Raw genomic sequence first — 17,350 nt, forward strand, 5'->3', positions numbered from 1 at the left:
AAAAATTATGAAAAAATGGCAAAGATATACAATATTTGGATTTAAATTGCTCTTTCCCCTTGTAATTTCTACAGGAAAAAATTTATTAGGTCCTGCACAAAAATTTTCCTACAAAGATATGTTCTAGAGATACATAAATTTGAGGAAAATTCCTCAGAGAAGCCCCAAATCTGCTCAAACTTTGGTGGCTTCTTCACCTGAAGACATGCCAGATGCATTCCAACCCTGGAGCGTTGTTATTCCAGCGTACACCATCCACCACAGAAATCAATGACAAATTCAATGTTGCCTGAAGTTGCATCAATCTGGAACAGGAACACTAAACATTTCCTCTACCAGCTCCCATCATAAGTGAGTGTCAAAACTGACACAGCCATGTAACTTGTGTCACAGCTTTCCACAAGAATAGAGGAAATAGGGAAAAAACATTGCAGTAAGGAGGTCGAGGTAAAGCTTTATGCCCTGCATGCTGTTTCCTATGAGTAGAAGTTAACCTAGAGTAGATATTCAGTTCCAGTGACAACACTGAATGAGAATTTTACTGCTTTTTCTTTTTTTTTTTTTTGGTTTTGTTTTTAAAGAATTTGCTTTTCTAAGATATACACTTAAAATAATGACATAAATTACAAATTAATTCTGTAAAATACAGTTCAGCAACAGTGATATAAGTTCTCAGCAGTAGTACTGGCTATCTCCTCACAGTATTTTCGAAGACCAAAAACACACCCGGTAATTTTTTCAGCTGACCCTTCAAGCTGCATATCAGTTGGTTTAACTGTTTTGCATTACATTGCAAATGTATTTAATGCACTTATTTATTGCCTAATTCCCTTTAGATTCTCTGAAGTACGGACAACATTTTTAATACAGCAATTCTGACAAAAGCTTTAAATAAACTTATTTGTAGCATTACAGCTCTACTAAGATTTTCAAGATTGCAATATGAAGTTTCCAGGCTTAACACAAAGCTTAATAAATAAAAAAAAAATAATAAAAAAAATCCCAAATCAACTAGGAAACAAAAATCATATCATATAAAGGCCATTTCTTTTCTTGCATTGCCAGCCACAAAAAAAAAAAAAAAAAAAAAAGCCCAGTTGCCCCTGAACTTAATAAGGTCTGCAGTGATGCATTACTACTAGCAATGAGAACATCATGAGTGTTAACAGTAATGATAGCAATGAGGGAAAAAAATAACAGATTACTGTTACATAGTCAGTCAAAAAGCTGACTCTGCCTGCCAGTATGGACAGTCTTCACAATTTCATCATGGTTCATTTGATATTTAATATCTTTTTCTTGAAAGTGTAGTCCCAAGGTATGTAATGATACTGCACCCCTCAAGTTTAATTTTTAAAAGTTTCTATCCCATGAAACTTCTAAGAAACAGTTAAAAACTAAACTCTATGCATTCAGAGAAAAAAAAAAAAAACACAAACAAAAGACCAACATAAAGAACCAAACCAAAACTCAGAGGCAATATTTCTTATCTTTTTTTAAATCTTCACTTTTTACACTTGTCCCCAGATTCTGTACATTTGGAAAGGGATTCAAACCTCAGCTTAAGATCCTGCTCAAGGCAGTTGTGTGGACACCAGCTCCCCACAATAGCCCTTGAAGGCAAAAGAAAGACAGGCAGCTGTCAGGGATAAGGGTTCCCATTTACACTGCCACACATCTGCTAAAATGAGTTGAGCGGGTCTCCTCTCTTCCCTTCACGTATTTAGGGGACTTGGTTGACCCCTAAAGTTAGATAAGAATTCTTTCACTTTTAGAACTCCAAGTTCTAAACTAAGAATAAAGTAACAGTTACATCTCCTAAGATATGCATCGATAAACGAATATTAAAAAAAAGATATAAAAGTTCAAGAATATTTGAATTCTAAGGGACATTTTTAGTTCTATTATAATGTATTACTCATGTAGGATACAAGCATTACAATATATCCAAATAAAACAAAATCAATTAATTAATCCTTGACACTAAATCAGGGCTACAAAATCAATATGATTTTCTATTACTATAAAACCAAAATTATTTCAGGAAAAATGCTACATCATCTTTTCACCACCAGTGGTCCAAGGGTAGCTACAATAGCGAAACCACAGAAAGGTTTAATTTCTTGTGCAGGTTATCATATGTCAATAAACATCTCTGAAATGGCAGCCTCAGAAACAACAAATTCCCTAAACTGGGATGACTGCCAAGAACCAAGTTCTGCTTAATGAACTTGCCCACTCTGATGTTTCATATTTTCCTGTTTTTACATGATATCATGAGAAGTCAGCATGACTTTAATACAGGCTTTTTAAAAAAGTTCCATGTTTTATGTTATGATTGTTATTAAAGGAAATCAGTACATAAAATCTTTAATATCTACAGACACATTGCATTATTCCAACTTTTGTTTTTACAAATGAGGGAGTCATTTTACTGGAATAATTCTTTTCCACTAGGGTTTGCCAGTTCAGAGATAACTACTGTAAGGTTACCCAAGAACTTCTTAAATCCCTGTGGCTTGACACAACACACTGCCAGAAAGTCTCACCCCTCACTGAGCCCTATTATTATACATATTTGTAGTCCAGCAGGGAAGGATCACAGTGAGTCAGCCAAATTCACTGCCCCAGGGAGATGATCCCTTCTTGATGCCAATCACAGTGAAGATTCTCTCCCTCTTTCACTTGCAGAAAGGCTGTGATGGCCAAGAGAGGGTTTAGGAATGCAGTTAGCACTGAGCCACAAGAAGTCCTGCCCAATGTGTTCATTTAGGGCTTAAGTGCTATTTGAATGATGCTATTTCGACAATGTACTACAAACACAAACATTTCACTTAAAGGAAAATATTACTAAACTTTATAAAAGATCAAGTTCTAGGGTACTAGGGCAAGTAGATTCTCCTGCTGCTGCAACACAAAATATATTCTTTGGGTCTGAAGTAGTGAAAACAGCCTCTGCCTTTCCTAAACCCAAGATAGTTGGCTTCATTCTCTACTATGGTAGCTTAAACTAATTACATATAAAAGAAGAAAAAGGGTGGTTGGAGGAGCATAAGAGGAAACATTGATGCCTTCAGCCATGGAATAAGACAGACATTCACCTGCAACATCTTGCCTGGAACTGTACAGGATTACTCAGTCTGAGGCCTGATTTTGAACTCTTCATAATGATGATGATCCTTATAGTAATAATGTGTTTGGAACAGGCAAATGCATCCTAAATAGTAATGCTGGTAGTCATCATTAAACTTACCGCGTGCTCCTGCCATTAGACCACAGCAGGATTACCAAGGATTGCTGGTACACTTTGGTTTCTGCAGGAATCTGCTCAGAAGGGGCATTCAAAATGCTGCTCCCATAGGTATTTGTACCTGTAGAGCCTATTAACATCATATAAAGACAGGTACACAGTAAACCATCTTACCTGCCTTTTTCCGACCCATCCTTTGTTGAAGTTCCCCAATTTCACAAGGATTCAGGTACATTTAAAACACATGTGATATAAAACAGAGTACCAGACTGCATTTTTTCACTGAATACACTTGCTTTCCAAAGTTTTTGTGACACGAGAGATTGTATTTTTATTTAGATCCATTATTATTTTCATTGTCATTGATGTTACTATTATCACTCACTAGTAAAATGAATAAATTGGATGGGCAAAGAAAACATTCTGATCAGGGACAAAGTGACAGTTTTAAATATGCTGTTGCACCTACAGACTTACTTGACATTGCAAATACACTTTGTTTCTATAAATTGAAAACTACTTTAAACGCGTGACAAAATTATTTCTTCATCAAGGAAGTTAATATGCTTTTCAGAGAATTGTAGATTATAATGTGTGGACAATGAAGGGAAAAGTACTTATTTCTGTGAATTGTTAACTTGCTGGTAGTTCTGATCTAACATTAATGCTCTGCAGGTATAAACCTTACAAGGAGGTTTATGGTACAAAGAATATATATTGAAATATATAATATACATTGAAAACTTTGCTTTTAATGCAAAATTCCTTTTTAACTAATTCCTGCGCTGTAACAGGAATATAGTAAGGCACCTGAAACCACAAAAACATTTATCATCTCCCATAAAACTTAATAATGGACAAATTGATTTGCCTCAAAATATACAAAAATAATTGGACTGAGAAGTTATGTGCCAGGTTTCCACTTGGAAAAAATATATAGTGATTCCTTCTACTACAAAATATTGAAAATGAAGGTTCATAATGGAAATGCTGACCAACTATTTACTTCGCCCATGCTAGCTAGACATATAAATGCTCTCAGACACTCTGTAAAATTCTGAAGTTTTCTCTGATAAACTCTGCTTCCATAACAATAAATGAAAAACCACCTTTCCCAGATTTTCAGATCAGTACAGATATAAGCACAGAAATTCCTATCTTGCAAATTTCCTGACTTCCCAGAATAGTCTGGAAGCATGAATTACTGTAAGACATGGGTGAAAGATGTATTTTAAGCACTACGAAAACACGACTTACACTATTTACTTTTTTGGTGTTGTTTGGGGTTTTTTGGTTTTTTTGTTAAGAAATGATCCTGTGAAGAGGTCACCAAAGCCAAAATATAATTGCAAAGTTAATATTCTCTTTTCAGGGAAAATTGAAGGCATTTGTTTCAGATTATCTCTCCAATACAGGCTGAGGAAATAGCAATCTAATCAAATTGAGCATGGTTTATATTACAGTTTAGCAAAAGACACTGTATCTGACATGTCCAGAAATGAACCAGATATCTGGGTACAGTAATTTCTGTACAGCAGTAGGCCAAGGCCAAACATGAAATGAAACTCATCATTAATGTAAAATCCTTTAGCCTATGCTGCTCTTGAGCCTTTTTCAGTAGATCCTTTCAACAGGGAATCAAACAGCTTATTTGTGATTCATGTTTTTGCCTTTTCTGGGAGCGGTTCCCAGTATAATATCTTTGCCAACAGGACCAAATCACAGACTTCAGGAGCATGCTCCAGATTTAGCCCCATGATTCAAGCTCCCACCTGCTTTTAAAGGGGAAAACCCTTCTCTGTGGTACTATTAACCTGACATGTTCTCCAGTCTAGACTAATAATTATGTTAAGAATTGAGCAAGTCCATTATCCACATGAAATGGGTGGAGGTTTTGATAAACCAGTAATAATAGGCGTCTGACTAGACCAAAGATTGTTCTTACTTGCCTTCTTATAAAAGGGAAGTTCAGGCTCATTCAAGAATTCTGCTTCCATTGGGACTTACAAGCAGTGTGTTTATTTCCATCAAAAGCAAGGGACTGCCCTGTAGTGCTTACAAAATGGGAAATGGAATATTGTTCAACAAAGGTTGACCTGCTCCTGTAGATTTTTGTCAACACTGCTTTTGTTCAAAATGGGAAGCAGTGTTCCTCTAATTGTACCATTCCAATTCTTCTCATTGCAGTACTCTAATGGATGCATTCATTTAATATATACTATGTTTTGAAAAAAAATTGAAAAAAATCGGCACAAGCAAAACAAGTGTTGAGAACTGGAAATAAACTGGTGACCCTCAGTAGAAAAAATGTACAATTCACAGGGCGACAGTTGTGAAACGCAAGTTGCCCAGGCCCCGTTTCAGGAGCGGGGCTGGCCTCGTTTTCACAGGGAAAAGCAGGACAGGAGTTTTATTTTCCGGCAGGAATCTGCCGCTCCATGCGCGGGCCGGAGCTGCGGCAGTGGGGGCTGTGCCCTCGGGTGCCCTCTACTGGCACCGGGAGCAGTTTATACATATGTTATACATATATATAAATATATGTATATATAAATATATACATATTTATATATATGTTATACATACACTGTTTATACATATTAAAAATATCAATATTTATACAGTCGCGTTGGCAGCCGTCATTAATGCACGCAGTTAGCCCACCATCCGAGATCCGCAAACGTGAGTGCAAATCCTTCTGCTAACCTCCCTGAGTATATCTGCAGCTCTTAAAATGGTTCTTCCAATTCAAGAGTGTTAACCAAAGTATCTAGCTATACAGAAAACTCTATCTCATTTTGAAACAGGCAAGAAGAAAATAAATGCACAAGCACTCTTCAGACAAAGGCAAATAAACTACATCGAGCACTATTATAAAATATTTTAATTATTTGCTTGCATTTTCCTTTTAAATATCTCAAAGAATTGCAAGGAGATTGAGAGGCATTGTTATTACCGTTTGTCACAGAGGGAAAACAAGTGAGGAAACTAAAATGTAGCTGTTTTATTTCCTCCAATGTTGTTACTGGAAAGGTAAATAAAATATTGCAGGAATTCTCGCTTCTACATGGTGTTTTTCATATCACTCTTAAAAAACAGAATATTTTAACTGATTGCTTTCATATTAATTCAGGAGTTTGACATTTTTAAATAGTTGCATACAACTGTCTAATGAAAGATAAATGTATGACTTCTTCAAAAAAAATATTGCTGATATCTAACTTTGCAGAGTTATGTCAGGAATAAGAACTGTTACCTTCTCTTATAGTATAAATTCCTGTCATAAATGAACACTACAGAATGAAGCACAGTCTCTTTCACACACAGACATGTACAAAGGTCACAGCACAATGACCACTCAACAACTATCAGTCTTCAGCTATCAGCATAGTTTCAGGTTTGGATTTCTTTCAATAACAAAAATATATTTAACATAAAGCTTCAAGCCTTCTTTAAAAAACCCAAAAACAACAACAACAAAAACTCCGTATGATTAGAAACAGCAATTTTCATGGTATGTTTTGCTCCTATGTGGCCATAATAAACAAATAAATAAATAAAATCACTAAGATTCAGTTAAAAAAAGCAAAGATGACCCTGAAGCTCTTGCAGATACCCGAATGTAGTAACATAAGAAATAGACATCACTGAAACAAAGAACAAAAAAAACAATCGGGAAAGAAGATCTTGCTACAGGGCTTTGTTTTCCAGCAGAGAAGCAGTATGCTATAGTCCCTATAGAAGCACAGTGATTGGTGTGTTGGGAACATCCAACCCATCCATTCCACAACCCAGAGGACTGAGTTTATGTTACACAATCTTCCCAGCAGCTTTAGACTGGAGTCTTTCTGGAGTACTGCCTCTCAGTCACTTTCAGCATTGCTTTACTTGTGATACTTGCCATAGCACGCTGGTTTTATGTAAGCCCCGGTGATCGAGGAACAAACCTTCCCACAAATCACTACACGATGCTATAAAGATAAGATCACTGAGAATGCAGAACTGATTGCAGCATGACAGAGCTAAACTAGATGGTGCCATTCAGTGAGGTTACCTCTGAGGAAGGGCAGAGTAAGGGCTGTGGCCACATTGTCAGGCAGGCTGGAAACATAACCAGAGCACTGTACAGCCTCCTTTTGTCAAGCTCATCATACACCTACCTGTTAATAAATAACAATGGCTATTACAATTTGGCATTAACAGGTTTTGCCAGTTTTAACTTAAAATTAAATTCCACTTTTTTTAAATAGGGTCTTGCTGCAACACAAACAGGTATGTCATTATTAATATATTTGAGGCTATATGGATCTCCTATTGAAATTGCTGAAGTTATGATTTGCGGATTTTTTAAAATTTTCTTTTTCCATAGCAAGTTCTGTTCATTTAGTTCCTGGTAGGTAATGCTGACCGCTCAAGAAAAAAACATTTTGCTTGCCCTCACAGTACTAATATTCTACTCCTGATTCTGTCACCTGAGAAAGTGAGCAAAGAAAGCTGCTGGCCTGTGATTTGCAAAGTCCCTTGCCTGCCATAAGCAGTGCAGCTGTAAGCACTGCTCCCCTGCAGGCTCTGTCCCTCATTTGTGAAGCAGAGATAATAGCTACTCCTTGCTTGATGCACAATAGCTTCTAATGTGAGAAGTCAAACACAATAAACCCTCAGGAACTCTGTGGTCATAAGAAGAGTAAAGCAGCAAAGGTGAAAAGTCAGGACATATTTATTTTCCTGGCAGAGCACTGCTCTCAGAACAGTAAGGCAAACGACCCTGGTATAACAACAGGTAGGGGTGCTTGCAAGCAAAATGCATTTGGCCTGTTGCTTTTAACTGGCATTGTTTCTGTTGCTAGCTTTGTAGAACACTGTGATCAAATAATTATTGTTTCCTTGGCTGCCAACTATTTTTCTTTTATTAGTAATACCGACCTTTGTTTATTCTTCTTCCTCCCATGGGAAATTTCAACACATCTCCAGAAGGGATGTCGTATGACTCTCATTTATAATGGGATCCCTCCCTTTCTTCCCAGGCAAGGCTCTCTCTTTTCCTTTTTTTTTCTCCCCTCTATATTTGTAGAGAGGAACACCAAGTCAAATCTCTGCTGTGTTCACATTCATGTGATCTGAACAAGAAGAACAGATCAGCAGTTCTCACACATTTGCCTAGGAGATGTACAGCTGAAGAGAATTCATCTCAGACACCATTCCATTTGAACTGTTTAACATTCATTCTGACAATATTAGCAACAGACCATGGAGAAAAGAAGTGTACATAAATGTATATAGTATATATACATTTTTGTGGGTTTATTTTCTTCCCTTAATGCAGTATTTTCAGGGATTTTTCGTCCTTCATTTCTTGGCTCTTTTGCTCTTAATTTCCTACTTGTTCTCCCACCACACTATGTCCTTTCTCTCACATGCCTTTTACTATTTGTCCACAATATTGCTCATTCACAGCCTGTATCTTGGTGTGATTTTGTCTGCTTTAGTTACCCCTCCAACCCCCACCACACACCTTATCATCCTCTATGTGGTTGATTTTGCCTTCTTATCATGTACTACCCTTTGTCCTAGAAAATCCTTTTCTTTCACTAGGTCATCATGTACCTCTGTCATTCTCATTTGTAGCCCCCAGCTCCACTACTGGCAGCTCCTGCTGATGACAGATGTCTCACAATCAGCTGCTAGCCTGCTCTTGGCTCCAAGCCTGAGGGAAGCTCCAGACTTTTGTTCGCATTTTCTCTTTGCAGCAGCACTTTTATACAGATGCAGCAAAGTCACCTTTTCCTGAAGTACAGCTTCTTAGAGAATTCCAGGTCTCTCTGCACCACCAAGACTGAATACCTGTAGAAACAGCCTGAGAAGAATTGCAGACAATGCAATCCAGCAGGGTGAGTAAGCATGAATGGCATTTTGCCCTGGAAGTCCTGTTTTGAGCAGTCAGAGCATGTCAGTGCATTATTTCATTGCCTAATATACACAGCAGGAGCTCCAGAATTGAGTGTGCAGATGAACCTTCATCATACCAACCCTAGGCTGCATACATCCTCCCCCACCATCTAGTGCAATACTTTCATCTCTTCCCATGACTTCTGTGCCATTCAACCTCAGTATTATCTTCCCCTACTAATTTCTTCTACTTAGTTTTGGCAAGCCATAAAGAATACATAATTGTCCAACATGGAGCTAAATGAAGAGAGTCTAGGATGTGCTAAGTCATCAAGCAACTAGCAGGAAAGTCTATACATTCAGATTAACTAGATATTCCAATGCTATACACATTTAGATTGGCCTGGTGCCTATCTATCAGGTGCTGGCAGCCAAATACCACAGTCTTGTAGCCTGCAAAAGAAGTATCTTAAGGGGCTATGTCTGTACAGATCCAATATATAAAGTAATTGTGTCAACTTTTGGGCTTTTTGGCCCTATGTGCTCCAGAGCACAGAAACCAACACCAAAGGACTTGCTAACTCAGCTCTACGTGATGTTACTGCATTGGCAAGTAGTGCTTAGCAGTAAAAAGTCTGCGAACTAAGACAGTGGCTGCTGAAAACTTGTTGCCCATGTGACCTCCTTTTGGCAAAAGCTTTACTTTGCACTAGCTCTAGACTAGTCCTGCAGACTGCAGCCCCAATAGCAGAGAGAGTTCTAGAACACATCATCAGCTATCACAGAAACACAGAACAGTCCAGGCTGAGAGGGACCTTTGGAGGTCAGCTTGTCTAATCTGCCCTGTTCAAGCAGGGCCACCTAGAGGAGTTTGCCTAGGACCCTGCCCAGAATATCTCCAAGTATGAATATCTAAAACCTTCCGGGACAACCTGTGCTGGGTCACCCTCACAGTAAAAAAAGTGTTTATGTTCAAACAGAATGTACCATATCTCACTTTTTATTTTAGACTTAGCCTTATCCAAAAATAACCCAGTTCACCCAGTTTGAGACCACTCCAAATGAAATCAAATTGGTATTTGAAAGATTTGCTTCAACAGCAGAACCAAGATATTTTTCTAGTTAAAATGTTGTAGATTTGTTCACTGTGTCATCCATACAACCATGTTCTGCCACTCTTATTCACAATCAGCAGTACCTGCCTTTAAAAAAGTGGTGTTTAACATGGTATTTCTTCAAATGTTTTAACATTGTATGGGCAGCTTTTTCTTCTTCCCTGAGCTGCTTCCCCATCTCCAAAAACAGGACACAAAGCAAAATACAGAGAACTGTCCAAATGTAAATATGCCACACCACTACACACTGCAATGATTTAAACAATAGAAGCATATGTTTCATGCATTCAAAAGTTGGTAATAATGCAGGTAAGACATAAAGAAGAAATGTATTTTCTATTCCACTTTTATTTTGTTTCCCACATTACCGAGATTATATCCTGAGACTTCTTAAAGCCACAATTAGCATCTGTGATAGAAATGTGAAAACAACTTTTCCAAACTGGTACATCAACACTAAACCCTGTCAAGAAGCCCCATATACAATGATATTAGGTATACCTCTGGAATAGCACATTTAGGCAGTAGATACTCCATGTATTTAGAAGCTGATTTTGTTCTAACGCAGTGTCATCTTAGACCCAAATTAACCAAACTCATTTGTGAAATCAGTGCCCAGCTGGGCTGAAAGCAATGAAAGAGACTGTGCAAACACACTACCAAGTGTGTAGCAGTGTGCAGTGTGGCAGGACACTATGTAAGCAGTGGGTTGGATGCTACACATGCTGAAGGCACCCAGTGTTCAGAGCTTTGTGAATCATCAGGACAGCCCTGTTCCAGCACTGTTGAGGTCACGGTTATGGTTACAGCTCTGTGGCAGGTCATCAGCGGGGACGAGTCAGGCAGATCTCTCATGAAAATACTCTTCAGTTTGACCTGCAGAACTGCTATAATTGCAGTTTAAAAATTATCAAAATCTGCAGACAATTACTACTGATAAAATTTAGGAATAAAACATAAGGAACAATACTAGAAGAAAATAACACATGCCACAGTATTTCTGATCTTCCAAAAAGAGTGAAGAGACACTCAAATGAAAACTCCCAGAAGAATAGACTTCAAAATCTCTATTTCCTCCTTAGTATTTTATTACTCTTCAGATCATTAAAAAAGATGTCTACAAGTACAGGTTCTCATCTTTTGTCATTGTAGTGAGTTTTTCTCAAAAAGTTTCAAAAGTAAAATTTCTGTTAAAATGAAACTGTACAATAAAATTGCATCATGCCTCAAAACTTAATTCCTTTAACCTAACAAGTCAGGGAAATTAATTAACAAATCAACTTGCAAAACAAGGCACTACTTTTGTGAATACAGGAGGCAGAAACTGGCACTCAGAAGACTTCCTGCTAAACTGGCTTGCTCATCATATTTTTTAAGTAAGCATAACTGCAATTTCTGCCCACTCTAATATGAGCAGGTTTTAAAGTTCATCATTTTACATGGTGATTAGAAGGAAAAAAAAAACAAAAAAAAAACACCCCCAAACAAACAGAAAAGGTTTCATCTGACATTTTTTTGATAAAATTTTAACAGAATAACTGTAAACATTAAATAATGCTTCAGGGTCAATTCCCATTAATTGTGGTAGCACCGATTTAATTGTGAAGTGTAGGTAAGATGCATTTCCCATACCTGCAACCCTATTTTTATCATAAACAAGTTGCTTCTTGACTACTTAAAAAAAAAAAAAGTAATCACTCACAGTCATTTTCATGCAAAATAAAAAGTTGTACTATGAGAGATACTATTGTGTTTAAATAAATAAGCAGGGGGAAAAAAAAACAAAACAGGAAAAATCATGGTTACAGATAAAATATGCAAAACATTCTGGATATAAAACTTCCACAGCCAGTATTTAATCCAAATACTTTTTTCAGAATTAAACATGATTTACGAACTCATCAAATACACATGCTAACTAGGAGTCACCAAGCCAAGAGGAAGTGCTATGCAAGGAGGCGTGGCTGTCGCCCCTCTTAAAGCCAAGGCGTCTGAGTCAGCACCACAAAGGTGGCATCTTCATCTATTCAGGAGCCAAAAACTGGGAGTCCTCTCCTGAGGGCGGTGCCTACAGTAGCCTTTGAAGAACAGAACACGGCTCACTCCTTTTGAAAGGCAGCTACCGTGGGAGGGGAAATGTTATACAACACCCAAGCAGTTACAGCACCTGCCAAGTTTTGTGATCCAGCTCTCAGGGTTAGCCCCGTCTCTTTTCTCATGATTATGTAACAAAATTCAAAACCAGTCTGTTGAATAGACTTAAATCCAGACCAACTTTCTCTGCCCCTTCCAGAGTACCACTAACATTAGTTTCAATGTGTTGCCTCCTGTCACTGAACATTCATTTTCTATTTTGTGAAATCTGTGAGGACACAGAGGGGAACTTTGTCCCTAACTCCTTTCTCACCTTTCTCCAGCCTAGACATTGGCCTCGTGATTAACATATGGTCATGGGAAGGAAGAGACATTGATATGAATGAGGACACACCTGAATCCCATTTTCCTGCTTGTCCAACTAGTCTAACCACTATGTTAACCACTGAATCATCAGCAACCTGGTTTTGAATAATAGTGTTTGTTGCTACTCTGGTTTGTTTTGTTCATGGTTTTTGGGGTTCTTTTAAAGGCATTATCCCAGTATTCACACTGGATCAGTCCCTCCTGAGGCTCAGATGACACCTCAACTCACTGCTGATTGGCTTAAATCCCTAGTCGCACATACCAACACTATAATTGCTATGAAACCTTTCAGATAAGTAAGAGCATACCAACAGAGTTAAAGTAGCTCTGTGATTATGCAGCTTCTCTGGAAGGTTGGTTGAATTTTTTTTATTGCCAAACTTTGATGGACCAAGACATAGGTCCACATATAAATAATTACATGTGATCTTAAATATGCATACTTCACATGGTATCAATGATATTGAAAAAAATACTGAGAAAAAGGTGCATTACTATGAATCGCTATGGTTTGCAGATTAGTGCCTCAAGTTGTGATCAAAACTTATATTCACCACTTCTAATAGCATTCAAGAGCTTTTGTTTAGGACCTAAATATACTAGGCACTGCAAACAAAGCATACAAATGAACATTCCTTTCCCTTCTTCCATGTAGACAGAAAAAAGTAGTCCAAATCTTAAAAAAGTGGTTCGTGGGATTACATAAAAATAATAAAATGTTCTCTGACACTGATAATTATTGTATTTTTTTCTAAATTCCCACATTGATCATAGCTTGGCCATTTTATTTCTTTTCTAAAATTAAATCCACATGGGAAAGAAACTAGATATTGTTTTAAATTAATTTGAATATCGTATATACACACACTAGTCCTGATTACTCAAGCTGTGCCTTTTTGCATATTCAAATTACCAAACACTTTCAACAGCATTCTGTACAGTATTGCTTATTTCCAAGGACATGATTATCATCTGAGTGAGCATATGGAAAAGAGGAAAATAGTTATTTTACCTAATAACTATACTTATGCATACAATCTACTCAACTTTCCTGTATAGGTACAATGTGAAAACTCTCTCACATTTACTTAATTTCTCATTTTACAGCATTTCCTCTACATTCTTTCAATTAAAGAGTTTTCCCTTTTTTAACAGTCCTTTGAAGCAGAGCTTTAGTGGCATATTCTCTCAAGTTTTAGAAAGGATATTTCTCTTTCTGACAACTGTTCCATGCTCCTGCCATGCCTTCCTCACAGCTGTTCTGACAGTCTCCAGTTCTGCCAGGGTGTTTCATCTCCCTACCTCTGCAGCTTAGCAGCTCAGAACTCCACAGAGCTGCTCAAAGAGAAACAAAGCACCTGACAGAAAATGCATAAGCACAACAAGCAACTCCAACATTACGTATAAAAAAAAATTGTTAAAAATTTACTAAGTGATACAACTACTACTCCTGTACAGCTTCTGTGATCTCCGTGACATGATTCCCAGTGCTGACACATAGAATAAGAAAATGAAAATTAAAAACCCCCACCTGTATTCATAGTTTCTGACCTTGTAATAAACTCTGGCTGAAACAGCTACTTTAAAAGAGCCAATACACGTTTAAATCACATTTTTTTTCCTTAGCTCTTCTTTGCTACTTCTGCCCTCTTACTATTGTGAGGCAGACAATACCAGATGACAGCAAATTACATACCAAACACCTTATCCTATTATGCTCTTGCTTTCTTTCTCTGCTTGCCCTCCAGAGTTCTTCTATTTTAGACCTACTGCAAAGATCTCACATCCAGCTGTGCCACACTAGTACAAGCCAAAATAATCCACCTTTAATCCCCAAGATCCCTCTTGACCCAGCTAATGACAGAAGTGGTGGTGCAAGTGAGAGCAGGTAGAATCTGGAGATTATAAGAATACAGTATCTCTGTGGAGCTACACCAAATGCCTATGGGTTGAGAGATTTCATGTGATGACAGTAACTAAGGTAAAGAAGGGTGAGGTGCTTTAACTACACCACTATTTGGCTGTCAAATAAGGTATTTTCCAACTACAAGGTATCCATTTTAAGAAGCAAATGATGCATTTTAATATACTGAGATACATTAACATGGAAAAAAAAATCCAAAAACAAAAGAGTGCGTGAAAATTCAGTATGGTTTGCAAACTGGGAATAAAACATGTACTTACACGTGGGATTAAAACTCAAAACCTCTAATATTATTTAATCCACAAAAAATTTGCACTACTGTGATCAAATATTGAAAATTTTGAAAGGAAACTGACAAGGAAAATTACCATATTTTTTAACTAATTGAAAACAAGAAATTAAATTATGTAATTAAAGTTTTTATATTAAGTATTTACTACAAAGTTCATTTTGGTATGGTAATTCCATATCAATTGTAATAATATCAGTGTGAAAAAAACCACTTAAATATTACTATTTTACTACTATTAAGCTAGGAAATATAAGGTGATAGAAATAAACAAACCCCCCCCCCAAAAAAAAAAAAAAACAAAAACCAAACAACCAAACAACTACCAAACTTTAAAGTAAAAAGAAATCATAGATAGAAATGTTCTACTAATTTTTCATCTATTAGGAATATTAGGAACATATTTTTTAAGAAGAAAAAGAGCTTTTTCCAGAAGTACTAGAATTTAGTCCTCATAAATAAACAAGTAAATCGACTAATGACCTAATGACCTTAAACTATTACAGGTATTAAAAAACTTGTGTTCATATTAATTTGGAAACTTAAAAAAAAATGAGACAGAACAATTCAATAATAGACTGGGGAAAAATATTACATTCATCTATATAATTTTTTAATTCTACACCATCTATCATAATCAATTGTTCTCATAAAATATTGCATATTACACTTTATAGCTCTGATGAGTGAATATTACTGAACAGGAATAAAATAACGATAAATACAGGCCCAGGTTATAGTGACTTACCAAGGAGAAAACTCGGTTTATAATAAATATTTGAAAATCTCATTTATAGTTATAAGTGACTGTAAAATAATTAATTCTGCCCCTTTCTCCCTTCTACATTTCAGGTCAAGTTTGGTACATCCAACATGATATGCAGTACTAAAAAAATTATGATCCATTTTTTAATCCAGAACCTGATGCACTATGTGAATTTAAAAGCTCCAGTACACACTTGTAGACAAGTTGCTGCAGGAAAGGTGCCAGCTAGAAACTCACCTACCCGGTCAGGGGCTAAAAGGTCTGATTATCAACTTCCTTAGTTACCTGTTGCATGAGCTTCCCCAAGGCTAGGGACAAACAAGAGTGCCCTGGGCCTTTGGCATTGGAATTCCTGCCGTGCAGGTTTCACCGTGGTACATTACTCTGCTGTTACTTGACCTGTAAGAAAGATGCTTCCATTTTATTTATTTCTGGTACTAAATAGATTGAATTTCAAAATAAGACAGTCTTCCATCAAGAAAAAAAAGGCAAGTCAATCAAATGAATTAATAGAAAAGACCTTTTAGGAGATTGGATTTTGCCCAGTGGCTAAAGGAATGCTTTGCAAGCTTAGTAAAAGTACTTTAAAAAATGCGGACCTATTATGAAAAAAAAACAAAAAAAAAAAACCAACAAACACACAAGTTGTGAAAGATATCAAGGAGCGAAAATTGCAGCTCAAAGTAAAGAATGAGGTTAACTATCTATAGATTGCACCAGTTTACTGAAAGAATGAATAACACCAGTTCCAAATTTTGTTATAGCAGAAACAGCTAACAATTACATGGCAGAACTGGGATAAAAACTTCCAACAAAGATGCCTGCAGAACCTCTGAGTTCATACTCTCTGCCTGACCTGGATACCACAGAGTTCATACTCTCCTATGCCTACACACCTGTAGCTAACAATGGACAATAACATCTACAGATAAATACATTTAAATACGACCGAGACAGCACTTCCCTGTGCTGGAGACAAACTTCCAGGGAACAGACCCCTAGGACCCTGGGCATCTCATCGGCCAGACCGACACAGCTGGATTGACATCCCCGCAGCTGGGTCGACTCAGGAGCCGGGACTCATGACCTCTTTTTCATCTTTCTGTAATTTATCTTTCCCCCCTTAATTCCTCTCTTCCCTTTCACCTTGTCCCTTTATCCAACACCCACTGCCGTGTGCTTATACAGCAGGTCAGGGACTAACATACTAATTTCTTTGCCAAGTGTGTAATTCACTGATAAACTTTCTGGTTGTTTGCGACCCCTCTGAATTTTGTCGTTCCTTTCGAACAATGAGCATTTACAAATCTCAAGTTATTCTCTTCCCTTTAAGGGTGGGTCATCACAGTGGTGCAAGAGGATTCAAAAACTCATTTTCACCATTTAGTGGGGGCTCTAAGTGCTTTTCGCAACTTCCGTGATCTGCAGTGATAATTCCATCTCTTCCCGGCATCAAAACAAAAAGAAAACAATCAATGTTTGAGAGAACTTTCAATTAAAAGAAACAACAGCAATTCTCTCTGAAGCGACCCTCTCAGCCGGCGCGCTCGCCGCCACCGCGGCCGAGGGCCCCCCTCGGCGCGGCGCTCGCCATTGGCTGACGAATACTGCCGAGTGTTCTCGTGCTCCTCCGGCGCGGCGCCGGAGGCGGCGGGGAGGGGAG

The 17,350-nt window shown here is 37.5% G+C and overlaps 1 long non-coding RNA gene across 1 annotated transcript; it reads right to left on the minus strand.

Moving 5' to 3' along the window:
* Positions 1 to 14,762: 14,762 nt before the first annotated feature.
* On the minus strand, positions 14,763 to 17,336 carry LOC109022800. Its single transcript, XR_002002091.2, has 2 exons — positions 17,068 to 17,336; positions 14,763 to 16,086 (listed from the first exon to the last, which is right to left on the minus strand). It is a non-coding gene; the product is annotated as an uncharacterized LOC109022800 (long non-coding RNA).
* Positions 17,337 to 17,350: the final 14 nt, after the last annotated feature.

Source organism: Parus major, chromosome 1 (genome assembly GCF_001522545.3).
Source record: "Parus major isolate Abel chromosome 1, Parus_major1.1, whole genome shotgun sequence".
NCBI lineage: Eukaryota > Metazoa > Chordata > Aves > Passeriformes > Paridae > Parus > Parus major.